Here is a 23640-nt window from a genome sequence, read left to right as displayed (position 1 = left end):
GCCCTGTAGTGGTAGACACACCGCTGCTTGACCTGTCCTAGAGACAGAGGCATGGGCCCGCTGGGTGGGAGCTGTGCGGTTGTTCCCAGAGGGGGTTGGGTCTGCAGTGGCCTGTGTCTGGGTGAGGGGAACCGACTGCCCAGAGGTCCCCGATGGTCCGGGCTGGTCGTCAGGTTCCAGGTCGACAGAGCTGCTGTCATCACTGGGGGCCTCTTCTGGGGGTGGGATGGACATCTCTGGACCCTCCATGGCGGTGTGGTGGCGTTCGGGTCCTGCAGGGGTATAAGAGTATGGTTATTGCTTCTGTGTGTGGCATTTCGTGTAATGGTTGGGTGGCCGTGTCCCCCAGTGCTGGCATTCCCTTGTGGGGGCTTTTGTGACGGTGGCTTGTGGGGGTGATGGGTGTGTGCAGTGGGCATGCTTTTGTGATCCATGTAGATCAAAGATAGACCTATTTAAATTTGTTCGAAAGTTAAAATTAAAAAGGTATTTTCAATTACATCCGATGGAGAATCCTTTACTTGACATACCCACTGTTTCATTAAGCACCCTTTCAATTGAGGAAATACGTGACACCGCACTTATTTTATCTATTGCGGAAAGAGACCATGACCCAGGTATGTTTCCAAAAATCCTACAGGAATTGGAAATTGATCCAAATAGGAGTGTCTCAAGTGGTTTAAAAAACAAATCTTGCTGGACTCCGAGGTCTGTGGGCTTTAACCCCTTTGATAAATTTTTCGATTTGGTCTGCCATGATTTTGAAAAACATTTGTTGAAGAACAAATACAGACAATCTATCAAACATAACTTGAGCTTGGAAGAAACAGCAGCACTTAATTTACTGAAACAAAAGAAGGACATCATCATTAGACAGGCTGATAAGGGAGGCAACGTGGTTCTCATGGACAAGACTGATTACGACAATGAGATTTTGTCTCAACTAAATGATACTATGTGCTATGAGAAGATTACTGGCAATCCAATTCCGAGTTTAGTGCGTACTATCAATGGGAAGTTATCTGGATGGAGAGATTAAGGGTTACTTAGTAAAGATGAATTTCTTTACTTGAAGGTGGATCATCCTAGATATCCATGTATTTATACCTTACCTAAAATACACAAGGGTCTACCCTTTCCCCCGGGTAGACCTATAGTGTCAGGTTTATCAGGACCTACTGAGAAGCTCTCTGAATTTGTGGACTGTTTTTTAAAACCATTGGTGTGCAACCTTCCGTCTTTTATCAAGGACACCACTCATATTTTGAGCATTTTAAACGATTTGGAGTGGGACAGTAACATGTTACTGGTCACTCTGGACGTAGTGGCCCTGTATACTTGTATTAATCATGAATTGGGACAAGAAGCTGTTCAGTTCTTCTTGAACAAGAGATCTGCAAGTTTGTGGGAACACACTATGATGGTAGTAGACATGATTAATGTGATCCTAACTAACAATGTTTTTGTGTTCAACAAGGATTGGTATAGACAAAAACAGGGTGTGGCAATGGGTTCCAAATTTTCCCCCTCATATGCGAACTTATTCATGGGGTGGTTCGAGCAGAAATGGATTTGGGGCCCGTTGTCCACTCAATGGCAAACATATATATTATTTTGGGGACGATATATTGATGATTGTTTTTTAATATGGACTGGCGGTGAACAGAAGTTAATTGAATTTTGTACCTTTTTAAACTCAAATACTATGAATGTACAATTCACGTACCGCTTTAGCGCAGATAGTATTGAATTTCTGGACGTAGAAGTTTACATTGCTGAGGGTAAAATCCAGAGTAGACTTTTCCGCAAAGCGACCTCCTGTAACTCTTTATTACATGCTGAGAGTGCTCACCCCAGGTACCAAATAGCATCAATCCCTTATGCCGAATTGGTAAGGGCCCGACGTAATTGTAGTGTGAAAGAGGAATTCTTAAATCAGGTGGAAGATATGAGTACGAGATTTTTAACACGAGGGTACTCTAAGAAGGTGGTAAGGAAAGCTCAGATCAGAGCTAAAAACCTTGACAGAGGGGATACTTTGAAAAACAAGGGCCCCATTAAAAGGATGGATCATGATTCCAAAGTACGATTTATTACACATTATAATGACGCTTCTTTGTTAATGGTGAAATCTATGTCCAAACATTGGAGTATTTTATCACAGGAACCTTCACTGAAAGACTTCATATCTGAAAGAATCCTAATGACATATAGGAAAGGCAGAAGCTTGAAGAATCTTTTGAGTCCTAGTTTTACCACCAATGCAGTGGACAAATCATGGTTATCCACTGGAATAGTAGGTTTCTATAAGTGCAGTAACTGTGGGGTGTGTCGTTGGGCATGCCATAATATTAAAGATCTGGCACACGGTGGCAAACACTACATAATAAAATCATTGATAAATTGTAACACTACCTTTGTGATATACATAATACGATGTAAATGTTCTAAAATGTATGTGGGAAGTACAATACGTGCACTCAAAGTGAGAATAGGCGAACATGCTCGGGCTCTGAAGAATTTGGATATTAGATACCCAATTGTTTCACATATTATGGAATGTGAGTCACAGATGACCCATAAAAGCTTTGAGTTTTTTGGACTTGAACACGTTCATAGAGACCCAAGAGGTGGTAATAGAGAATTGGCCCTTCGGCAAAAAGAGGCATTATGGATTATGAGACTTAGGACTGTTGAGTGTGGTCTTAACACGGATAGGGAACTAGAGTTTTTCTTGGGAAAATGAAGAGAGGACTGAAATGACCCGTTTGTATCACATTGGTACACTGTATATTGTGATGTCTGTAACAATTAGAATTTTTCTTGAGAAAATGAAGAGGAGACTGAAATGACCTTGTTGTATTATATTGGTACACTGCATATTATACTGTCTGTAACAACAAAAAATTTCTCCAACAATTTTTAGACAAACTAGAATTATAATTTTCCTTGGAAAATGAAGAAAGGACTGAAATTATATATTTTTTTGTATTGTGATGGTATATTATTTATCGTGAACTTCATAGCAACCAAAATTCTCCAACAGTTTTTAACTATTTTTAGTAGTGGAACATGAACATACAATTATTTCTGTAGTTCACAAGGTTGGCGAGTTCATTTCGCTTTTGAACTGACTAATCATGAGTTCAGTTTATGGGGACACTTTTATTGGTTGACAAATTTGGATATAGATTGATATAACTATGGGATCTCTAATAATAGATGGAATAAGACATGATACTGGTATATGGCAGGCATGTTTTGGCTCTTTTTTAGGTCTGATATGATAGAATTCAGTTGCAGTTATAGATGACACAATAGTGAGGAGTAGTATCCGTGTATTTGCTACATTGATTGTGTTCACACATGATTGTAGTAGAATGAATTTGCCAGATTGGAGGTTTGTGTGGATTACGGTCGTATTGACTTTCGTTGGATTAAATATGGTAACGAATATGTCCGGTAGTTCGTTGTTTGTTTGCATATTTGTAGACTCGTAACTATGGTGGCATGGAATATGGGTGGTTTAAGCGTAACGATTGTTCCGTTAGTCTGCTTTCTTTTTCCATGTTTGTAGACTCGTAACTCACCTCGGAAGCGTTTTTAACTTCCGGGTTAGTTTGACACGCTGTGCGTACTCGCAACACGGCGGTCTTACTGTTCTGAACGTCGGCTTTTGATTCCCGTCGGAGGCACTCAGGTACAATATCTATGAAGACAGGGCAGCACCATTATTTATGTTTTGTCGCTTGACATGAGCACTAACGTTACGACAATTGTTCACCTAGATATGCCCTGGAGTTATTGAACTCACGCATTGTATATATTCACTACATTGCGTGTTTCAGTGCCGATTACTGACAAACAATCGCCTGTTTGAGCCAGGTGAGCAATTTAGCGAGGGCAATGATTTTTAGCATATTAATTTATGTATAACTTGAGGAATAATTTTCACGATGTATTATTTTGCATTTAGATTCGCATTGGATTAGGTCACATACAAAGTTGTGATGGAAAATTGGAAGTAGTAGGACTTGTAAATAAGGTATCATATGATTAATTACTTCCATTGGATAATAACATGTTTTGATGAATTACATGCAGTCAGCATATTGAGATTTGTTTTTTTGTTGTTTCGATTAGTGGGAACGAATTATCAGAGTCAAGTGGTGAGTATTCGTAAAAAAAGATAAGTTCAGTTATAGTATTTCTTGGACCTTAATCTATGCCACCAATATTCTTATAGGAATTTGGATTACTTTAGTGCAGTATATATAAAAATAAATGTAAAAAAAATTTTTTTAGGGCACATATACATTGGTGCCGCGAATGACACGGGAAGGTTTCTTGCGTAGTACTTAAAGGTTTACACTGGTTGGTTTATTTCACGTTGCTTGAGTATTGCATGATGTCAGCACAAGGTATACTTAGGTTATTTGGGGATGGGGGTTCCCCATCGCTGTTTTCCTTCACCCTTTATCACGTTTTCGCACGTCTTCCAGAGCCATTTCATGTTCATATTTCCTTAGGGGAGTTTGAGGATCTTTTGATTTGTCAAATTGGAGCATTTTGGTTCATACGAGTGTTTGTAGCTTTTTAATAAATCTGTTTAAGTGCACAGGTTTAATTCATCTAATACGTCTTTTCAGCCCTGAAGAAGTCGTTTGGGACAAGAGACAACACTGTCCTGAGACGAAACACGTGTTGGCGGGCTCGAATTCTTAAATGAATTGTGGGCGGGCTCGAATTCTTAAATGAATTGTGGAGTGAATTGCATGAAAAATTTGTATTACAATGAATGAATTGTTATAAATATTGTGTATTACAATGAATGAATTGTTATAAATTGACTTGAATTATAAAATTTGTTGGACAAGTTACACTGTGTGTCCAAAGTGATTTTGGAAATTGTAATCATACCGAAGTGTAATTTTCAAGAGCAACAATTAATGTTTTTTGACTTTTTTGGCTAAATCTCAACTTTCCGAATTGTTTTTTTCTGTGGGGAAGTGATTTTTATTCAGATTACAATCCATTTAATTGTTACATGAGGGGTACCGCACTTTGATGTGTTTAGGTTGTAGGTTCTCTTTGGAACCTTTTGGAGGGTCGGGTGATTACCCTCGTGCAGGTTCCCTCTTACTTTGAGATCTTTGGTCCTTTTGAATCCTGAGCGCCTTGGTAATCCTAGTTATTTCACCCCATAGTTAGTATTTTTGAGTATAGGGAGGCTGCTCGGATTGTGACCATAACTTATAGTTACTGCAGCATGGATAGAACTAAAGTAGCTGAAGAACTGTTTGATAGCCTCGCTAGAGGAGTTTTTTCCCCTGGAACCTCTCGTAATAATTCACTTGTACGTAATGAAGGCTTGAAAAGTAAATTTATGAAATTAGAAAAATTAAAGAAAAGTGAACTATCCAAATGGTGGGATGGGACCACACTCAAACAATATAAAAAACTTAATCGTATTCCCCGTGGGTTAAGGTCACAGATTTTTCCAACATATGATGACTTAGATTCTGACCTACTAGCTCTATGGTATGAAGAACTCACGACTGGTTCAATTAAACTTATGGACATTTTAATTACGAATGCAGAAAGGAAAGTGAGTAAGCTACAAGCTGAGATTAAGGATCTAGAAAAGGAGATTGAAGATTTGAATTTAAAGGAAGCGACTGATAAGAACTACAAGATTTTAGAAGAGGTTTTACTCAGATTCCAAGAAGATATCACACAAAGGAAAGCTCGAAAACTTAAAAGGGATGAAAGGGATTACATGACAGGAAGAGTTTTTACTTTTGCTAGCAAATATGACCATCTGATACACAGTAATCTGGTGTCCAGTAAGTCTAGTATCTCTAATATTTCTGATGTGACATCAAACAGCACTTCTATAACCAGTGACAGTGAAACAGAAGGGGCAGCAAGCACAACAACCCAGGGTCAAGATATTAGGGATGGGAATACTTTTTTACAAGAACTTATGAGGATGAAACGGGGCAAATTTATGCAAAACAGAGAAATAAGAAAACAAGGAGAGGTAGCAGAGGAACAGGGAGTAAGGACAAAAGAAATGGACGGAGTCCAAACGAGATCAAGGTACAAGAAAACTTAGATTGTGAAACATCCTCATCTATAGGTGTCATCAATCTTTCTAAAATGGAGTTAAACACAGGAACCATTACTCTTTTAACTAAGGGACTTAATTTTTGTCCCAGGAATTTTGGTGATCCATGTAGATCAAAGATAGACCTATTTAAATTCGTTTGAAAGTTAAAATTAAAAATGTATTTTCAATTACATCCGATGGAGAATCCTTTACTTGACATACCCACTGTTTCATTAAGCACCCTTTCAATTGAGGAAATACGTGACACCGCACTTATTTTATCTATTGCGGAAAGAGACCATGACCCAGCTATGTTTCCAAAAATCCTACAGGAATTGGAAATTGATCCAAATAGGAGTGTCTCAAGTGGTTTAAAAAACAAATCTTGCTGGACTCCGAGGTCTGTGGGCTTTAACCCCTTTGATACATTTTTCGATTTGGTCTGCCATGATTTTGAAAAACATTTGTTGAAGAACAAATACAGACAATCTATCAAACATAACTTGAGCTTGGAAGAAACAGCAGCACTTAATTTACTGAAACAAAAGAAGGACATCGTCATTAGACAGGCTGATAAAGGAGGCAACGTGGTTCTCATGGACAAGACTGATTACGACAATGAGATTTTGTCTCAACTAAATGATACTATGTGCTATGAGAAGATTACTGGCAATCCAATTCCGAGTTTAGTGCGTACTATCAATGGGAAGTTATCTGGATGGAGAGATCAAGGGTTACTTAGTAAAGATGAATTTCTTTACTTGAAGGTGGATCATCCTAGATATCCATGTATTTATACCTTACCTAAAATACACAAGGGTCTACCCTTTCCCCCGGGTAGACCTATAGTGTCAGGTTTATCAGGACCTACTGAGAAGCTCTCTGAATTTGTGGACTGTTTTTTAAAACCATTGGTGTGCAACCTTCCGTCTTTTATCAAGGACACCACTCATATTTTGAGCATTTTAAACGATTTGGAGTGGGACAGTAACATGTTACTGGTCACTCTGGACGTAGTGGCCCTGTATACTTGTATTAATCATGAATTGGGACAAGAAGCTGTTCAGTTCTTCTTGAACAAGAGATCTGCAAGTTTGTGGGAACACACTATGATGGTAGTAGACATGATTAATGTGATCCTAACTAACAATGTTTTTGTGTTCAACAAGGATTGGTATAGACAAAAACAGGGTGTGGCAATGGGTTCCAAATTTTCCCCCTCATATGCGAACTTATTCATGGGGTGGTTCGAGCAGAAATGGATTTGGGGCCCGTTGTCCACTCAATGGCAAACATATATATTATTTTGGGGACGATATATTGATGATTGTTTTTTAATATGGACTGGCGGTGAACAGAAGTTAATTGAATTTTGTACCTTTTTAAACTCAAATACTATGAATGTACAATTCACGTACCGCTTTAGCGCAGATAGTATTGAATTTCTGGACGTAGAAGTTTACATTGCTGAGGGTAAAATCCAGAGTAGACTTTTCCGCAAAGCGACCTCCTGTAACTCTTTATTACATGCTGAGAGTGCTCACCCCAGGTACCAAATAGCATCAATCCCTTATGCCGAATTGGTAAGGGCCCGACGTAATTGTAGTGTGAAAGAGGAATTCTTAAATCAGGTGGAAGATATGAGTACGAGATTTTTAACACGAGGGTACTCTAAGAAGGTGGTAAGGAAAGCTCAGATCAGAGCTAAAAACCTTGACAGAGGGGATACTTTGAAAAACAAGGGCCCCATTAAAAGGATGGATCATGATTCCAAAGTACGATTTATTACAGATTATAATGACGCTTCTTTGTTAATGGTGAAATCTATGTCCAAACATTGGAGTATTTTATCACAGGAACCTTCACTGAAAGACTTCATATCTGAAAGAATCCTAACGACATATAGGAAAGGCAGAAGCTTGAAGAATCTTTTGAGTCCTAGTTTTACCACCAATGCAGTGGACAAATCATGGTTATCCACTGGAATAGTAGGTTTCTATAAGTGCAGTAACTGTGGGGTGTGTCGTTGGGCATGCCATAATATTAAAGATCTGGCACACGGTGGCAAACACTACATAATAAAATCATTGATAAATTGTAACACTACCTTTGTGATATACATAATACGATGTAAATGTTCTAAAATGTATGTGGGAAGTACAATACGTGCACTCAAAGTGAGAATAGGCGAACATGCTCGGGCTCTGAAGAATTTGGATATTAGATACCCAATTGTTTCACATATTATGGAATGTGAGTCACAGATGACCCATAAAAGCTTTGAGTTTTTTGGACTTGAACACGTTCATAGAGACCCAAGAGGTGGTAATAGAGAATTGGCCCTTCGGCAAAAAGAGGCATTATGGATTATGAGACTTAGGACTGTTGAGTGTGGTCTTAACACGGATAGGGAACTAGAGTTTTTCTTGGGAAAATGAAGAGAGGACTGAAATGACCCGTTTGTATCACATTGGTACACTGTATATTGTGATGTCTGTAACAATTAGAATTTTTCTTGAGAAAATGAAGAGGAGACTGAAATGACCTTGTTGTATTATATTGGTACACTGCATATTATACTGTCTGTAACAACTAAAAATTTCTCCAACAATTTTTACACAAACTAGATTTATAATTTTCCTTGGAAAATGAAGAAAGGACTGAAATTATATATTTTTTTTGTATTGTGATGGTATATTATTTATCGTGAACTTCATAGCAACCAAAATTCTCCAACAGTTTTTAACTATTTTTAGTAGTGGAACATGAACATACAATTATTTCTGTAGTTCACAAGGTTGGCGAGTTAATTTCGCTTTTGAACTGACTAATCATGAGTTCAGTTTATGGGGACACTTTTATTGGTTGACAAATTTGGATATAGATTGATATAACTATGGGATCTCTAATAATAGATGGAATAAGACATGATACTGGTATATGGCAGGCATGTTTTGGCTCTTTTTTAGGTCTGATATGATAGAATTCAGTTGCAGTTATAGATGACACAATAGTGAGGAGTAGTATCCGTGTATTTGCTACATTGATTGTGTTCACACATGATTGTAGTAGAATGAATTTGCCAGATTGGAGGTTTGTGTGGATTACGATCGTATTGATTTTCGTTGGATTAAATATGGTAACGAATATGTCCGGTAGTTCGTTGTTTGTTTGCATATTTGTAGACTCGTAACTATGGTGGCATGGAATATGGGTGGTTTAAGCGTAACGATTGTTCCGTTAGTCCGCTTTCTTTTTCCATGTTTGTAGACTCGTAACTCACCTCGGAAGCGTTTTTAACTTCCGGGTTAGTTTGACACGCTGTGCGTACTCGCAACACGGTGGTCTTACTGTTCTGAACGTCGGCTTTTGATTCCCGTCGGAGGCACTCAGGTACAATATCTATGATGACAGGGCAGCACCATTATTTATGTTTTGTCGCTTGACATGAGCACTAACGTTACGACAATTGTTCACCTAGATATGCTCTGGAGTTATTGAACTCACGCATTGTATATATTCACTACATTGCGTGTTTCAGTGCCGATTACTGACAAACAATCGCCTGTTTGAGCCAGGTGAGCAATTTAGCGAGGGCAATGATTTTTAGCATATTAATTTATGTATAACTTGAGGAATAATTTTCATGATGTATTATTTTGCATTTAGATTCGCATTGGATTAGGTCACATACAAAGTTGTGATGGAAAATTGGAAGTAGTAGGACTTGTAAATAAGGTATCATATCATTAATTACTTCCATTGGATAATAACATGTTTTGATGAATTACATGCAGTCAGCATATTGAGATTTGTTTTTTTGTTGTTTCGATTAGTGGGAACGAATTATCAGAGTCAAGTGGTGAGTATTCGTAAAAAAAGATAAGTTCAGTTATAGTATTTCTTGGACCTTAATCTATGCCACCAATATTCTTATAGGAATTTGGATTACTTTAGTGCAGTATATATAAAAATAAATTTAAAAAAAGTTTTTTTAGGGCACGTATACATTGGTGCAGCGAATGACACAGGAAGGTTTCTTGCGTAGTACTTAAAGGTTTACACTGGTTGGTTTATTTCACGTTGCTTGAGTATTGCATGATGTCAGCACAAGGTATACTTAGGTTATTTGGGGATGGGGGTTCCCCATCGCTGTTTTCCTTCACCCTTTATCACGTTTTTGCACGTCTACCAGAGCCATTTCATGTTCATATTTCCTTAGGGGAGTTTGAGGATCTTTTGATTTTTCAAATTGGAGCATTTTGGTTCATACGAGTGTTTGTAGCTTTTTAATAAATCTGTTTAAGTGCACAGGTTTAATTTATCTAATACGTCTTTTCAGCCCTGAAGAAGTCGTTTGGGACAAGAGACAACACTGTCCTGAGACGAAACACGTGTTAGCGGGCTTGAATTCTTAAATGAATTGTGGGCGGGCTCGAATTCTTAAATGAATTGTGGCGTGAATTGCATGAAAAATTTGTATTACAATGAATGAATTGTTATAAATATTGTGTATTACAATGAATGAATTGTTATAAATTGACTTGAATTATAAAATTTGTTGGACAAGTTACACTGTGTGTCCAAAGTGTATTTGGAAATTGTAATCATACCGAAGTGTAATTTTCAAGAGCAACAATTAATGTTTTTTTACTTTTTTGGCTAAATCTCAACTTTCCGAATTGTTTTTTTCTGTGGGGAAGTGATTTTTATTCAGATTACAATCCATTTAATTGTTACATGAGGGGTACCGCACTTTGATGTGTGCGACAGAGCTGCTGTCATCACTAGTGGCCTGTTCCGGGGGTGGGATGGACATTTCTGGTCCCTCCTGACCGGTGTGTTGTCGTTCGGGTCCTGCATTGGGTAAGAGGGTATGGTTATTGTTTCTGTGTGTGCATTAGCTTGCGTTTTATAGGTGCCCTTGTCCTCCAGTGCTGGCATTCCCTTGGGGGAGGTGTTGTGAGGGTGTTTTGTGGGGGGGGGTGATGGGTATGTGCAGTGGTCATGCTTAGGTGATCATAGTTTGGGGGTGGCATGCAGGGGTTGGTGTTGGGTGGGTTGTGCTGGGGAGACATTCTCAGGGAGGATGTGTGCTGGGGGGTTGGGGGTGAGGGTGGGGGTTAGCATGCTCGGGTGGGGTGAAGTGGTTGGCCTTGTACTTACCAGAGTCCATTCCTCCGTGTACTCCAGCGAGGCCATCAGGATGCAGGATGTTGAGTACCTCCTGCTCCCATGTTGTGAATTCGGGTGGAGTGGGTGGGGGTCCCCCGCCAGTCTTCTGCACTGCGATGTTGTGTCGCGAGACCATCGAGCGCACCTTCCCCCGTAGGTCGTTCCATCGTTTGCGGATGTCCTCTCTATTTCTGGGATGCTGTCCCACCGCATTGACCCTGTCCACGATCCGCTGCCAGAGCTCCGCCTTCCTCGCTATGGTGGAGTGCTGGACCTGTGAGCCGAAGAGCTGGGGTTCCACTCTTATGATCTCCTCCACCATGACCCGGAGTTCTTGGTCCAAAAAGCGTGGGTGCCTTTGTGGTGCCATGGGGTGGAGTGTATGAGGTGTGGGGTGGTGTATGTGATGATGTGTGTGTTGGTGTGTGGTGCTTTGTGCTTCTATGTGGTGTGTGTGATGTTGCGGTGTGCCTCTGTGTGTCTGGCTATCTATTCTCTGATGTGTCTCTCTCTCTCCTTCGTCTCTGGTTTTTGTTGGCAGGGGTTTGTGGGTGATGTGGGTGTGTGTTTTATATGGTATTGGATGTGTGGGAGTGGTGTGTGTATGGGTTTCAGGTGTGTGCCTTTCAAATTGTCCAATGTGGTAGGGGTTTGTAAAGGTGTGTGTATTTTGACCGCGGCGGCGTCTACCGCCAATGGAATACTGCGGTTGAATGACCGCCGTGTCGATTTGCGGGTCATAATGGGATGGGCGTATTTCTGTTGGCGTGGCGGTGGAGGTTTGGTCTTCTCCAGTTTACCGCTGGCCGCTGATGTGGCGGACTGCAGTGGAGGGCGGATTTTCGGAGGTTTTGCAGTTGTGGGTCAGAATGTCCGTGGCGGCTGACCGCGGCCGAGGCGGTATTGTGGCGGCCTTCTGACCGGCGGTAAGCGGCTTTTACCGCCGAGGTCAGAATGACCCCCTAAGTAACTTGGCACCCAACCTTCACCAAGTGAGGGTTAGACATATAGGTGACTTATAAGTTACTTATGTGCAGTGAAAAATGGCTGTGAAATAACGTGGACGTTATTTCACTCAGGCTGCAGTGGCAGGCCTGTGTAAGAATTGTCTGAACTTCCTATGAGTGGCAAAAGAAATGCTGCAGCCCATAGGGATCTCCTGGAACCCCAATACCCTGGGTACCTAAGTACCATATACTAGGGAATTATATGGGTGTACCAGTGTGCCAATGAGAATTGGTAAATTTAGTCAGTAGCCTGCAGTGACAAATTTAGAAAGCAGAGAGAGCATAAACACTGAGGTTCTGGTTAGCAGAGCCTCAGTGATACTTTTAGGCACCACACAGGGAACACATACAGGCCACAAACATATGAGCACTGGGGTCCTGGCTAGCAGGATCCCATTGACACATATCAAACACACTGACAACATAGGGTTTTCACTATGAGCACTGGGCCCTGGCTAGCAGTATCCCAGTGAGACAGTAAAAACACCCTGACATATACTCACAAACAGGCCAAAAGTGGGGGTAACAAGGCTAGAAAGAGGCTACCTTCCTACACTAACCCAGGACAATAACAATACTTGAAGGGTCAATTTTGCAACAGGCTACCTGTGCCAAGATACTGGGCTACACAAAATAGTAGTCACACTTGTGCAGCCCACCCAGAAGTGCACGTTTGATTACACATTCACCTGTAACTACCCCTTATCCTCCCTTCCAGAACTGCACAGCAGTGGCCTTATCTTAAAATCTGAAACTGGTGGTTAGTATATTCAGTCAGACTCAGGTAATGAGACTTGCACACAGTAAAAGTCCAAAAGCTGGGTAGTCAACTGCCAGAAATCCAGGGGGCTTAATTGGCCAAAAATCATTTGCTAAAACTATCTCCGATAAAAATCTAGTGGTTTCATTCTTTTGAAAGGATTGTATAACAGGCCTTGCCTAAAATACTTTTTTGGTGAAGTTACTTCTGAATGCTGACAACATGGTTGTGAAGGTGGCAACTGCTGTACAAAGATGAGTTGCAGGTGCAATCCAAAGATTTGGTATTAAAATTGAACCAACGTTTTGCAATGTTGCTAATATGTTACATTTTAAGATGCCTACCTGGATATTCACAGGTATGCAGGTGATTTAGGCTCAGGAAGAGGGGTTTTCTGCAAATTGTCATACATTTCTTAAGATATTAACAAAAGGCATAACATGTTTAAAAGAATGTACTTCTCTTTCCTTGCCTGCATCTGGATTTTCCTTTAAAACATACTCCCATGCATTTTTATTTTCAAAAAATGACTTGGCTTGAGAGAGAGGGTCATCATTTTTTATTTTTCATACACGCAAAAATATATATTACCTAGTGGCATTTGCCACTAGCTAGTTATAATTACAAACTAATTTATATATAAAAAGCATTTTTTTACTTGCCTATATCTTTGGCACCGCTTGGCAAATCTTCGCAAAACTTTCCAAAAAAATTGCAGTTCTGTCAGCTGCTGACTGGAAAGTTTTGGGGTGATTCATACAGGAGAGGCTGAGAAAAAAGGGGGGCCCCAAAACACAGTTTCCCGATTCATGTTTCCATAGGGATTTTGAACAGTGATAGCGCAAAAACTACTGGACAGAATTACACCAAATATGGCATGAAGGTATGCCCTGGTCCAGAAAGAGTGCTTTTTTGTTTTGGTGTAATTCCCTTCAGAAGTTTTTGAGACATTGAAACAAATTTGTATATCTAGGGACACAAAGGATTCACAACCCCTAATGATCTAGTGCTTAGATCTGATTAGCTGATAACACTTCAACAACAGAAGCTGTTGAAGTCTTGTCAGGCATCTTGGTACTCGGCTTGAGGTGGGGGTGCTACTGCTCGAAAAGCCAGGTCTTGAGACGCTGCCTGAAGGTCAGAAGGTCCTTGGTCAGACGTAGGTTGACGGGGAGGAAGTTCCAGGTCATGGCGGCGAGGTGCGAGAAGGATCTGCTGTCGGCTGTGGTACGGTGGACGCGGGGGATGGTGGCGAGGGCGAGGTTTGCAGAGCAGAGCTGGCATGTTGGGACGTGGAAGTTGAGACGCTTCTTGAGGCGTCGTGGAGAGCTTTGTGAGCATGGATCAGGAGTTTGAAGATGATCCTTTTGTTGACAGGGAGAAAGAAAAAGAAAGGGGGTCCCTATGGGACACCCACAATCCAGGGACCACCAGGCCCCGGGCCTAAGTTCTCCTTGGAGGTGTGCCACGCGGCTCCCCTCGTGGAGACCAGATGGCCCTGGGGACCACCACCCCCATGGCTCGCTCCTGCTATGTCCCTAGGGTGCCCACCCCGGGACATAGCTGTTTGCTGCGGCCTGGCTGCAGCCACGCCACAGCAAACAATTCGGGTTTGACAGCAGCACCCTTAAAGAAGGTCCTGCAGTCAAAATCCAAAGTTTTATCTCTGTCCCCTACTCGTGTGCAGAAAACAGAGATTAGATGCTTCAGTAAGCATGGAGCTGCTGTCAAAGCAGCTCTGTGGTTGCTGAAGCATTAGCAGCAAGCTCAAGTTGCTAGTAAGGGCTTTAAAAAAAAACATAGGGGACATAGCCTGCAAAAGAGTTTTTTTTAAATACTATTTAAATAAATAAAATTTTTATAGAGACTGCAGGGGAGCCCATAAGAGCTCACTTGTAGTCCCTGAAAGGCCATAAAGGGCTAAAACAAAATTAATAAATAAACCCCCATAGCTCAGTGCCAAGGTGACTTTAAAAAAAATATTAAACACAGATTTTTGTTAAAGCCACCAAAAATATCTAATTCTAATGATCTGAGATAATAAAGCCTAAAAAACTCTTTCTCTCTCACTTTGTTTCTTTTCTCTCTTTCAATCAATTTCTCCTACTCACACCCCCACTAAAGGAAATATTTATACTCTGTGCTGAAATAGCGTCATTTTTTCATGCTATTTCAGTGCAAACTTAACTCCATATTTATATTTTGATGCTAGACCTGTCTAGTGTCAAAATATTGGAGTTAAAGTCATTTTCTGCCTGCAGAAAACTACCTTGCATCAATGAGATGCAAGGTAGGCGTTCCCGGGCAAAAAATGACTCTAAGGCCCTTGCACCTTATTTATCCTCCCGTCCAAAACTGTTCAGAGGGAGGGAGGCAGGCCTAAATAATGGCGCTAAGCTTGCTTATCGCCATTATTCAATGCCTGGGTCAGGGCATGCGTTAGGGGACCTGTGGGCTCATTTCCATGGTGGACACCACGGAATGAGTCCACAGGTGCCCTCCACAGGCCCAAGGGACAACCCCCACCCACACCAGAGGGACAGCAGAGGATGGGGGACCCTGCATTACCACAGGTTTGCGTCAAAAAGTGTAAATCAGGGTCTTAGGACCATATGTACGAACACATTTTCCCATTGACACAGAATGTTAAAAACCCTTTGCTACATCTGGCCCTTAGACTCTTATGCATCCACTCACAGACCCACTCAGACATTCACACACCACTCACAGACCCACTGACACCCTCATGCAGCCACTCACAGACCCGTGCACACATTGATGCACCTACTACAAGACTGATGTATGCACTCTCACTCCCAGACAAACTGACAGCCACTCTTACCCCCAAATACACCCTCTCACACCTATTCTCAAATCCAGAGAACCTGTGGTTAACTTCCACCACGCAAGGCAAAAGGGCTGTGCACAGCGTGGGTTTGGGTGGTGTTGGCCGCAGTGTCTCGCTGCAGACCAGGTCTTACGGGAAACCTCCCCTATGCATGGGTGAAGGACTTGTACGGTTCGGTGCTTATAGGGGGTTGGCCTCAGGGCCTGGCCGGTGGATGGATTAGTAATTAAAATTACATAATGTTAAAAAAATTTAGAAATTCAATGAAGAAACCAAATATTACAGGGACATTATAGTTACAAAATAGAACTTAAAAAAACATAGAAATTCATGTAAAAACCACCCATAGTTACCTTAGGGCATGAGTTATAGTTACTTGTAACTCTAACTATAACTGGTGAATTTCTATGGTTTTGTACGTTTAAAATTTAACCCTAACTATAACTTCCGTGTAACCTTTATTTTCTTAGGGGAATTTCTATGTTTTCTTAAAATTCTATTTAGCAACTATAACATCCCTGTAACCTTTGTTGTTTTCAGTGAATATATATATATATATATATATATATATATATATATATATATATATATATACATATGTGTATGTATATATATATTATCCAGTGTTCAAGATCCGGTAGCATAGCTTGCATATCTGCATAGATGATTGTGCTTCAAAGTTTAACTCATTCTAATTTAGTTTTGCCACGTGTATTTTCTTTTATGTGGCTTTGGTTATATATCTCTCTTATAAATCTCATTCATATTACTCGTTTACTTTTAGAATCACAGCATGTTGAGAAACTCTTCCACCAAGACATGAATACACATTTTGAGCTATTTGAAATTTCCAGGGATTAAAAAATATAAGACATGTACTGTGTTGATGAATATTAAGTTGCAATATTTTTAAGATTGAAAGCCTTCTTTCAATTTATTAAAATATGTTTACCACATTCAGATTCTTTGTTAGATACTAGGATTATGTAAAATTAAGTCAGCATTGAATAGAAGTTGTTTTATAAAGCGGGTGACAAATTCCTTTGTAATGGTATTGAATGGAAAGTCTAATTTGACTTTTTTTTAACCACATTTTCAGTATAGATTGTTTAAATGGAGATGTACATTACACAACAATTGCCTTGACACTTGCTACTTTATGATTTGCAAACTTGCCTTCTCGTTTCGATAAAGGTTGTACCTTTATGGAAAAAGATGTCCAGTAATGAGGTTGGCAGACATACTTTCACACTACTATGGTGTACCAGGAGATGCAGTTGTAATACACTGCAATGCACAGGGCCAAGTTCTAGATTGGAAAGTAATTGCATCTTGCTGTTGATTACTGCCTCAGCCCTTTCTACTAGTTTACTACCAGATTTTGATGTAAGCATTTATGTCACACATTTAAGAGTCTCTACTTTTAATGCTAGTCCAGCCTGCTTTTACTGCCTACTAAAAGGCACATTGTTATACAGTATGTATATTGGGAGTTGCATGTGGGTTTGCATCAGTAGAAGTGCATTTGGTCATATTGTTATTTATATTTATTCATTATGTATTGATTTGTGTTTTACAATGAATATTCCTTCTACAAAATGACAAAGAATTGCAGCAGGTTGAATAGATGTATGTGTCATGAGGCAAAAATATACACTTAACCAAATAGCAACAAGCTTGAGAGAAGAGCATAATAATAAAAAAGAATGCTGTACATTTGTAATCTTTCAGGAAATAGTCCAGGAGAAAAGGTAATTCAGCAGACATTAATATTAATGCAGAGTTATCTAGATGATTAGGGGACTCAACTGACGTAGTAACCAAGTTACATAGATAGATAAGTGACACAAGGCCATTGCAACTCCTTTTTTGTTCAATACTCTATAAGAGGGTTTAGTTCTAATAGCACACCCATTGAGTTCCATACTGTTAGACCTGACATCCTTGGTGTGGTATTCCCCCCAAACATTTTGCCTTAACTTCTCCTGTTTAGCTGGATTTGTTTTTGTTGTCTTTAGTATTATGTGCACTTAACAACCGCTAACCAGTGCTAAAGTGCTTCTGCCCATTCCCTCAAACATTTTTAAAATGGCTTATACCTGATTGACATATGAATGTACTTGTAATGTCCTAGTGTATAGTACTACATGTACCCAGAGCCTGTAAATGCTACAAGTGGGCATGCAGCACTAACTGTGCCACCCACTGAAGTAATCTTTTATAACATGTACCTGTAGTGAAGTTTAAAACTGGCATTTCCACTGGGCAAAATAAACCTTTTGCCAGGATGAAAGTTTCCTTTTTAATATGCATAAGTCAACCCTAAGATAGTATTTAAAAAGGAGGACATGTGGGGTTGACTTTTAATGAAGTTGTTTTTTAACCTCAAGCCCTATCTCTTCCATTGGCTAACACTGTGTCACCTTATTACAAGTAATAATTGCAGGTAGGGATATCATGTTTAGACTCAAATGATTTGTAATTTAAAATCATCTTTAATGGTAACTTCAGATTTTCAGTCACTATTCTGAAAATGTAATTTTTTGAAATGTGTAATTTTCCTGTCCTAACCATATTGTGTCTCTGCCTGTGTCCTGGGTCACATTACAGTGAATGTCTCTGCTATTGGACTTTGCGCATTCATCCCAGGCTGTGACACAAACAGGACTAGTTCCGGGCAGGATGGGCCAGGGTGACTGGGGGCAAAGATGTTCCCTGCCACACTTACATTTTTAAGGACGTACCTCCAGCACACACAAAGGAGCCTGACACCAGCCTTTTGTCACCCCAGACCTTGTGGATCCTTGGCAGTGGAAAGGAAAAACTCTCCATATCCTGATGTGAGGCTAAGACAGGGTGTTCCGTCACTCACAAAAGCTGGCACCAGGTATAAATATTGCTCCCTCAGAACAATACTTCAGTACACTTCTGGATGGGTGGAAGACTACATAACGAATCAGTGGAGGCTGGCAACAATTGAAAGTGGTGGGGCAAGCACACTGTCAATGAGAGAAAAGACTTAGTTCCACATCTCATCAGTTGCGGTTCCCTATAAACAGTGTTTATAATAAGCCACAGCTCATTGCTCCGGAGTAGAGGCTGAATGAAGTGTGAGTTTCTTACAGTGCCTCTCAGTGGGTCAAAAAGGTGCTGACTCGAGCAAAATTAAATAAAACTCTGACATGCAATTATACATAATGCATGTCAGCAATTTAGTTAATGTTTATATTGCTTTAGAGTTTAAAAAAGGAAAAATGTTACATTTACTTTCCCACTGGCTGTCAGTCCTCCTGTTTTGGAGTTCTTCTCAAGTCGACCGAGTATGGGCCCCCAGCCCACTCCCCTAAACAATCCAAATGCTGTTCTCATGCTTTTAACCAGCATGAGAGAAACCTTGGATTGGTTTGAGTTCGGCACTCTTTGAGGCACTGGGGGTCTGTGCCTTCCCTCCAGCAGGCTTTCTTAAATAGCTTGGGTTTGAGAAGTTTAAAGAGTACATGCCAGGCTGACCGTCACAAGACAGCTGGCCAAAGTGGCATGCACACTTTAAACTGATGTAGCCAGCCACCCCTACTCCGATGCTGCCAATCATCAGAAATGGCCTGCCCCACCCTCACACACAGCTGAGGCTGGCAGAAGAAAATAATAAATGGTAATAAAGTAATTTTATTGCCCTTTTATTTCTCACTTTTGCTGTGCCCACTGCAGGGACTGCCCTCCTCTTACCATAGGTTTGTCCTGATGCTTGAAGGACTGCCTTGCTGTTTAAAGGAGAAATGGACTGTCTCCTTGAACCCAGAACTACCAGATGTGACTCCAAGGGCTAGTTGGCTGGCCTTCTGTGTGAGCTACAGGAGAAAAACAAACTCATGAGGCCTTGAACCGTGATTCCGGTCTCTGCTGGGTTGTGTACTAACCTCTGAAGTGGTGCCCTTCAGGTCCTAGAACACTGATAAAGGTGCTAGTGGTACTGCTCTTGTACCACCCTAAAACTTGGACTAGGAAAATTGTCTAACAAAACCTTCCTGGAGAACCCACAGAAGACCATGTCCAATTTGCCAGACAATGTGCCGAAAATACATCACAATTGACCTGACTAGCTCACACTATGTTGTTTTCCATAGACCAAATCCTGCTGAGCAAGACCTCCCAGTGAAGGTATCTGGCCTCGTGGAGACCTCTTCAGGTATTGCCACCAGCTTTTTCCTACTGGAGATTTTTGATTTCTAAAAAATTGTCTGAGCTTGAAGGTAAAAATCTTCACAGGCCTAAAGATGATCACCTCCCCACTGACAACCACAACAAACTCCTCTGCCTGGAAACTCATCCAGACTTCGCCCAGCAGTTCCTGTGTTTCAGTGGCTACTCCTCAGAAGCAGCCTGCTGCCTTACCTTGCTGAACTCTACCTTCTTCAGATTTCTTTTTAAGTCCAAAGGTAAGCTGAGACTGGGCCCACTTCACCTCTTGTATCTGTTCCGCACTGCAGCTCTATCATCCTTAACTTTTACTTGTCCCAGTCTCTGGCACCTAGATACCCATGTTTGGCACTTTCATCTTTTAGAGGCTAGAGTTCACTAAAGACTTTTAAAAAACATAACTCTGGTTCTACTGATTGGATTTACTTTGCGTTGGTGTCATTTTATTTATTAACATTTTCTCTATTTTTCTAAATTGGTTTAAGAGTTTTCTTGTGTTGTGTTTTACACGTTGCATCTAAGTTAAACCTGACAGCTTTTGCGCCAAGCTACTACAGCGTTAAACACATGTTAATTTTTTGACTTTTAAAGTTCACCGTCACTAGGATTATGGTTGTTGTCTGAGCCGAGATTCCACCTCCTTGAACTAATAACCACATTTCCTACATGTTCCATGGGTACAATCCCCAAACACTTGTTTTGTTTGTCTTGAAGATGTGGTCTCGAAAAGGTAATTGACTGAACTCTGAAAGATGCAGAATCCTCCTAAGATGGTCATCGCCTGAGGTAGCTTTTGCGCTGTTTCTGAATGTAAAATCACCAATATAAATGTGTTCTTATTTTCAATAGGAAGCCAGTTTAGTGTTGCAATGACCAGAATGATGTAGCTAAGCTGCCTGACTCTGCATACTAACCCTTTGATGACATGAAGTAAAGCTTTCAGAAGGGTGAGGTGAAGCAAAGTTTTACATTATCTAATCCTAGGTAACACTAAGGATTATCCTCTTCATACTCATACTAAGGATTTAAGGTTTTACTCCTCCTGATGAGTTTGCTTTGATGATGAGCACATCTGGCTAGGGTTTTTATGTGAGCACAGAGGTTCTGATTTTATTGATCATCGACCATTTAAAGATTGGACACAGTGGAGCACTCTCTTGTTGGGTTTGTGATTCCTCCCAAAAAAGGATACTTCTCCCAGTAGCCACAGAACCAGCTTAGTATACATGAAAGGTAGCACATGTCACATTGGGGAACTCATATAACCTGCCAGTGTTGAGCTGTGGTCCATCACAACCAAATGGTGTAAATACATCAAACATCTGACTGCTACAATTATTACTATACAGGTACATCATATGTATAGTAAAGTGAAGGAGCACCAGAATGCATCTTTTTCAGACCATTCTGGGTTTGAATAGTCCTGGTTTGACGAGCAGACTTTCTAAAATTGTATCTTTACAGCCATTAGTGTTAAACTAATATTAAAGTTTTAAGGTATGCATCAATCCCAAAGCATGGTAAATTATCCCAGAGAGTTCTTCTGTCTATAGATGAATATGATTGGCAGATATACAGAGGTCACTCCCATGCTGTCTGTATTTTCCTGCCAATTGTGCCAGCATAAACAGTGGTCCCAAATCACTTACAGAAATAAACTTGTCTATGAAGCTTCTAAGCACTTACTTCAACCCAATTAGAAATATTTCCCAATAATATAATTTAAAAACCATAGATTCTTTCATCTAAGTAATGAGTTGCTGTGGATCCATGTCATCCTAAGACCCTCTCCTATATTTGAGAGCACATAATCCCTTTTTTATCTGGACAAAGAACACAAATTAAGAAGTGTTTTCAGGCGGACCTAAGGCTAGCCATCTGCACCTACAGCTCACATTACAGAGTTCACTATGATTTTCCTTCACTTTATCCTGGATAATTAATTATTATCTTTAGCAAAACAGTCTCTAAAATGAATAATCTATTGTTTGTTTATTATAATTAAGACAGGTTCACTTTTTATGGTATCTATTGCCATAGATTGTCAGAAATCCCATTATTTGTTTGACAGGGTCACCTGGTCTATTTTGACATACTAAATCTACTCCGTCAGGTTTATCTCATAATCAATGCTCATTACTTGTGCAAAACCCTACACTTCCCTAATCTATTTAGTGTGAGGTGTAGGTAAAGGGTGACTTGTTTAGTGCACCCAGGAATACCATTACCTCATGGTGAGTTGTTCACTTGGTACTGTAAATAGCTCCTATTCTAAGTTTTCTCATTTAGAAATAGGACACAGCATGCAGAAGTGACATTTCATTCAAACAATTCTGCAAGTTAAGCCTTTTTATCTGTGGTTTTCACCCAATAAATGTCAGCAGGTGGAGTCCGATTAAATCTTTTATGAGAAAAGAAAGGAGTTGTGGTTATTAGTGCACAACTTGGAGTTTCAATGCCTGCACACACTTTTATTTGCATAGGGATCAGAATTTGCTCTTCACCCTTTTTGTAATGAGGGACTAGCAATTGCTGTGACTGTAAATAGCTTATTAAAGACAACTCCCCCTGGGATGCCTCCTGGTGGCCCATAGAAATGGGGCCCACTTCAACCCCAGCTGAGCATGCCAGGGATCTCTGTATCATTCTGGACAGCAAACTCACCTTGAGGTCCAATGTCAATGCAGTGCCAACCTTACACTTCTTCAGTGTGAACATTTCACATAACATTTTCAAGTGACATACCCAAAACATGAGCTGCACCATCACCCAGGCCCTCATTACTAGTCAACTGGACTATGGACACACCCTCTACGTGGGCAACAAGGTCCATCTAGTTTCATGGACTACAAACCATCAAGAATGCGTCAGCAAGACTCATCCTGGATCTCCCTTGTTGCATGCACATCACTCACATTCCTCAAAAAACTCCACTGACTTCCAGTTCAGAGGAGAAGCCAGTTCAAGCTCCTCAGCCACATGTTCAAGGCCCTGCACACATCTATACCTGCCTACATCAACCATCGCATAAGATTCCACAAGCCCTCCAGACACCTCTGCTCCCCCTACACACACACACAATGCCACAGGAAACTCCTTCTCCTGTCTCACAGCTAAACCCTGAAAGGGTCTTCCCCTGCACCTCAGGACCTCACCAACTGTAAAGGAGTCTGGTAGGGTGCTGAAAACCTGGCTCTTTGACTGAGACCCTTGACCCTGCCAGCACCTGTATATCATCATGGGTGACAAGTCGTGCTCTACCAGGCGATTGATTGATGGATTGATTTCAAGTAGGCTGGAGAAATTGCATCAAGATTCCTGTACCCTGACTTTCCAGTTTGGAAGATATACATAATTTCAAGGATTATGGAGAGCATGCAAGTTGTCCCCTGAGAACTGAGTAATCACACTTTGAGCTATCAGTTTGAGTGGTAATGAAAATGTGGTCCATTTTCCTTTTCATTTTTTCATTTCAGTTGGACCACTGCTTGTTGATAAGAAATATTTATTTTAACATTCATAGAGGGAAAAAGTCCCAAAA

Source organism: Pleurodeles waltl, chromosome 1_2, assembly GCF_031143425.1.
Source record: "Pleurodeles waltl isolate 20211129_DDA chromosome 1_2, aPleWal1.hap1.20221129, whole genome shotgun sequence".
Taxonomy (NCBI): Eukaryota; Metazoa; Chordata; class Amphibia; order Caudata; family Salamandridae; genus Pleurodeles; species Pleurodeles waltl.
Note: the sequence above shows the minus strand (reverse complement) of the source record.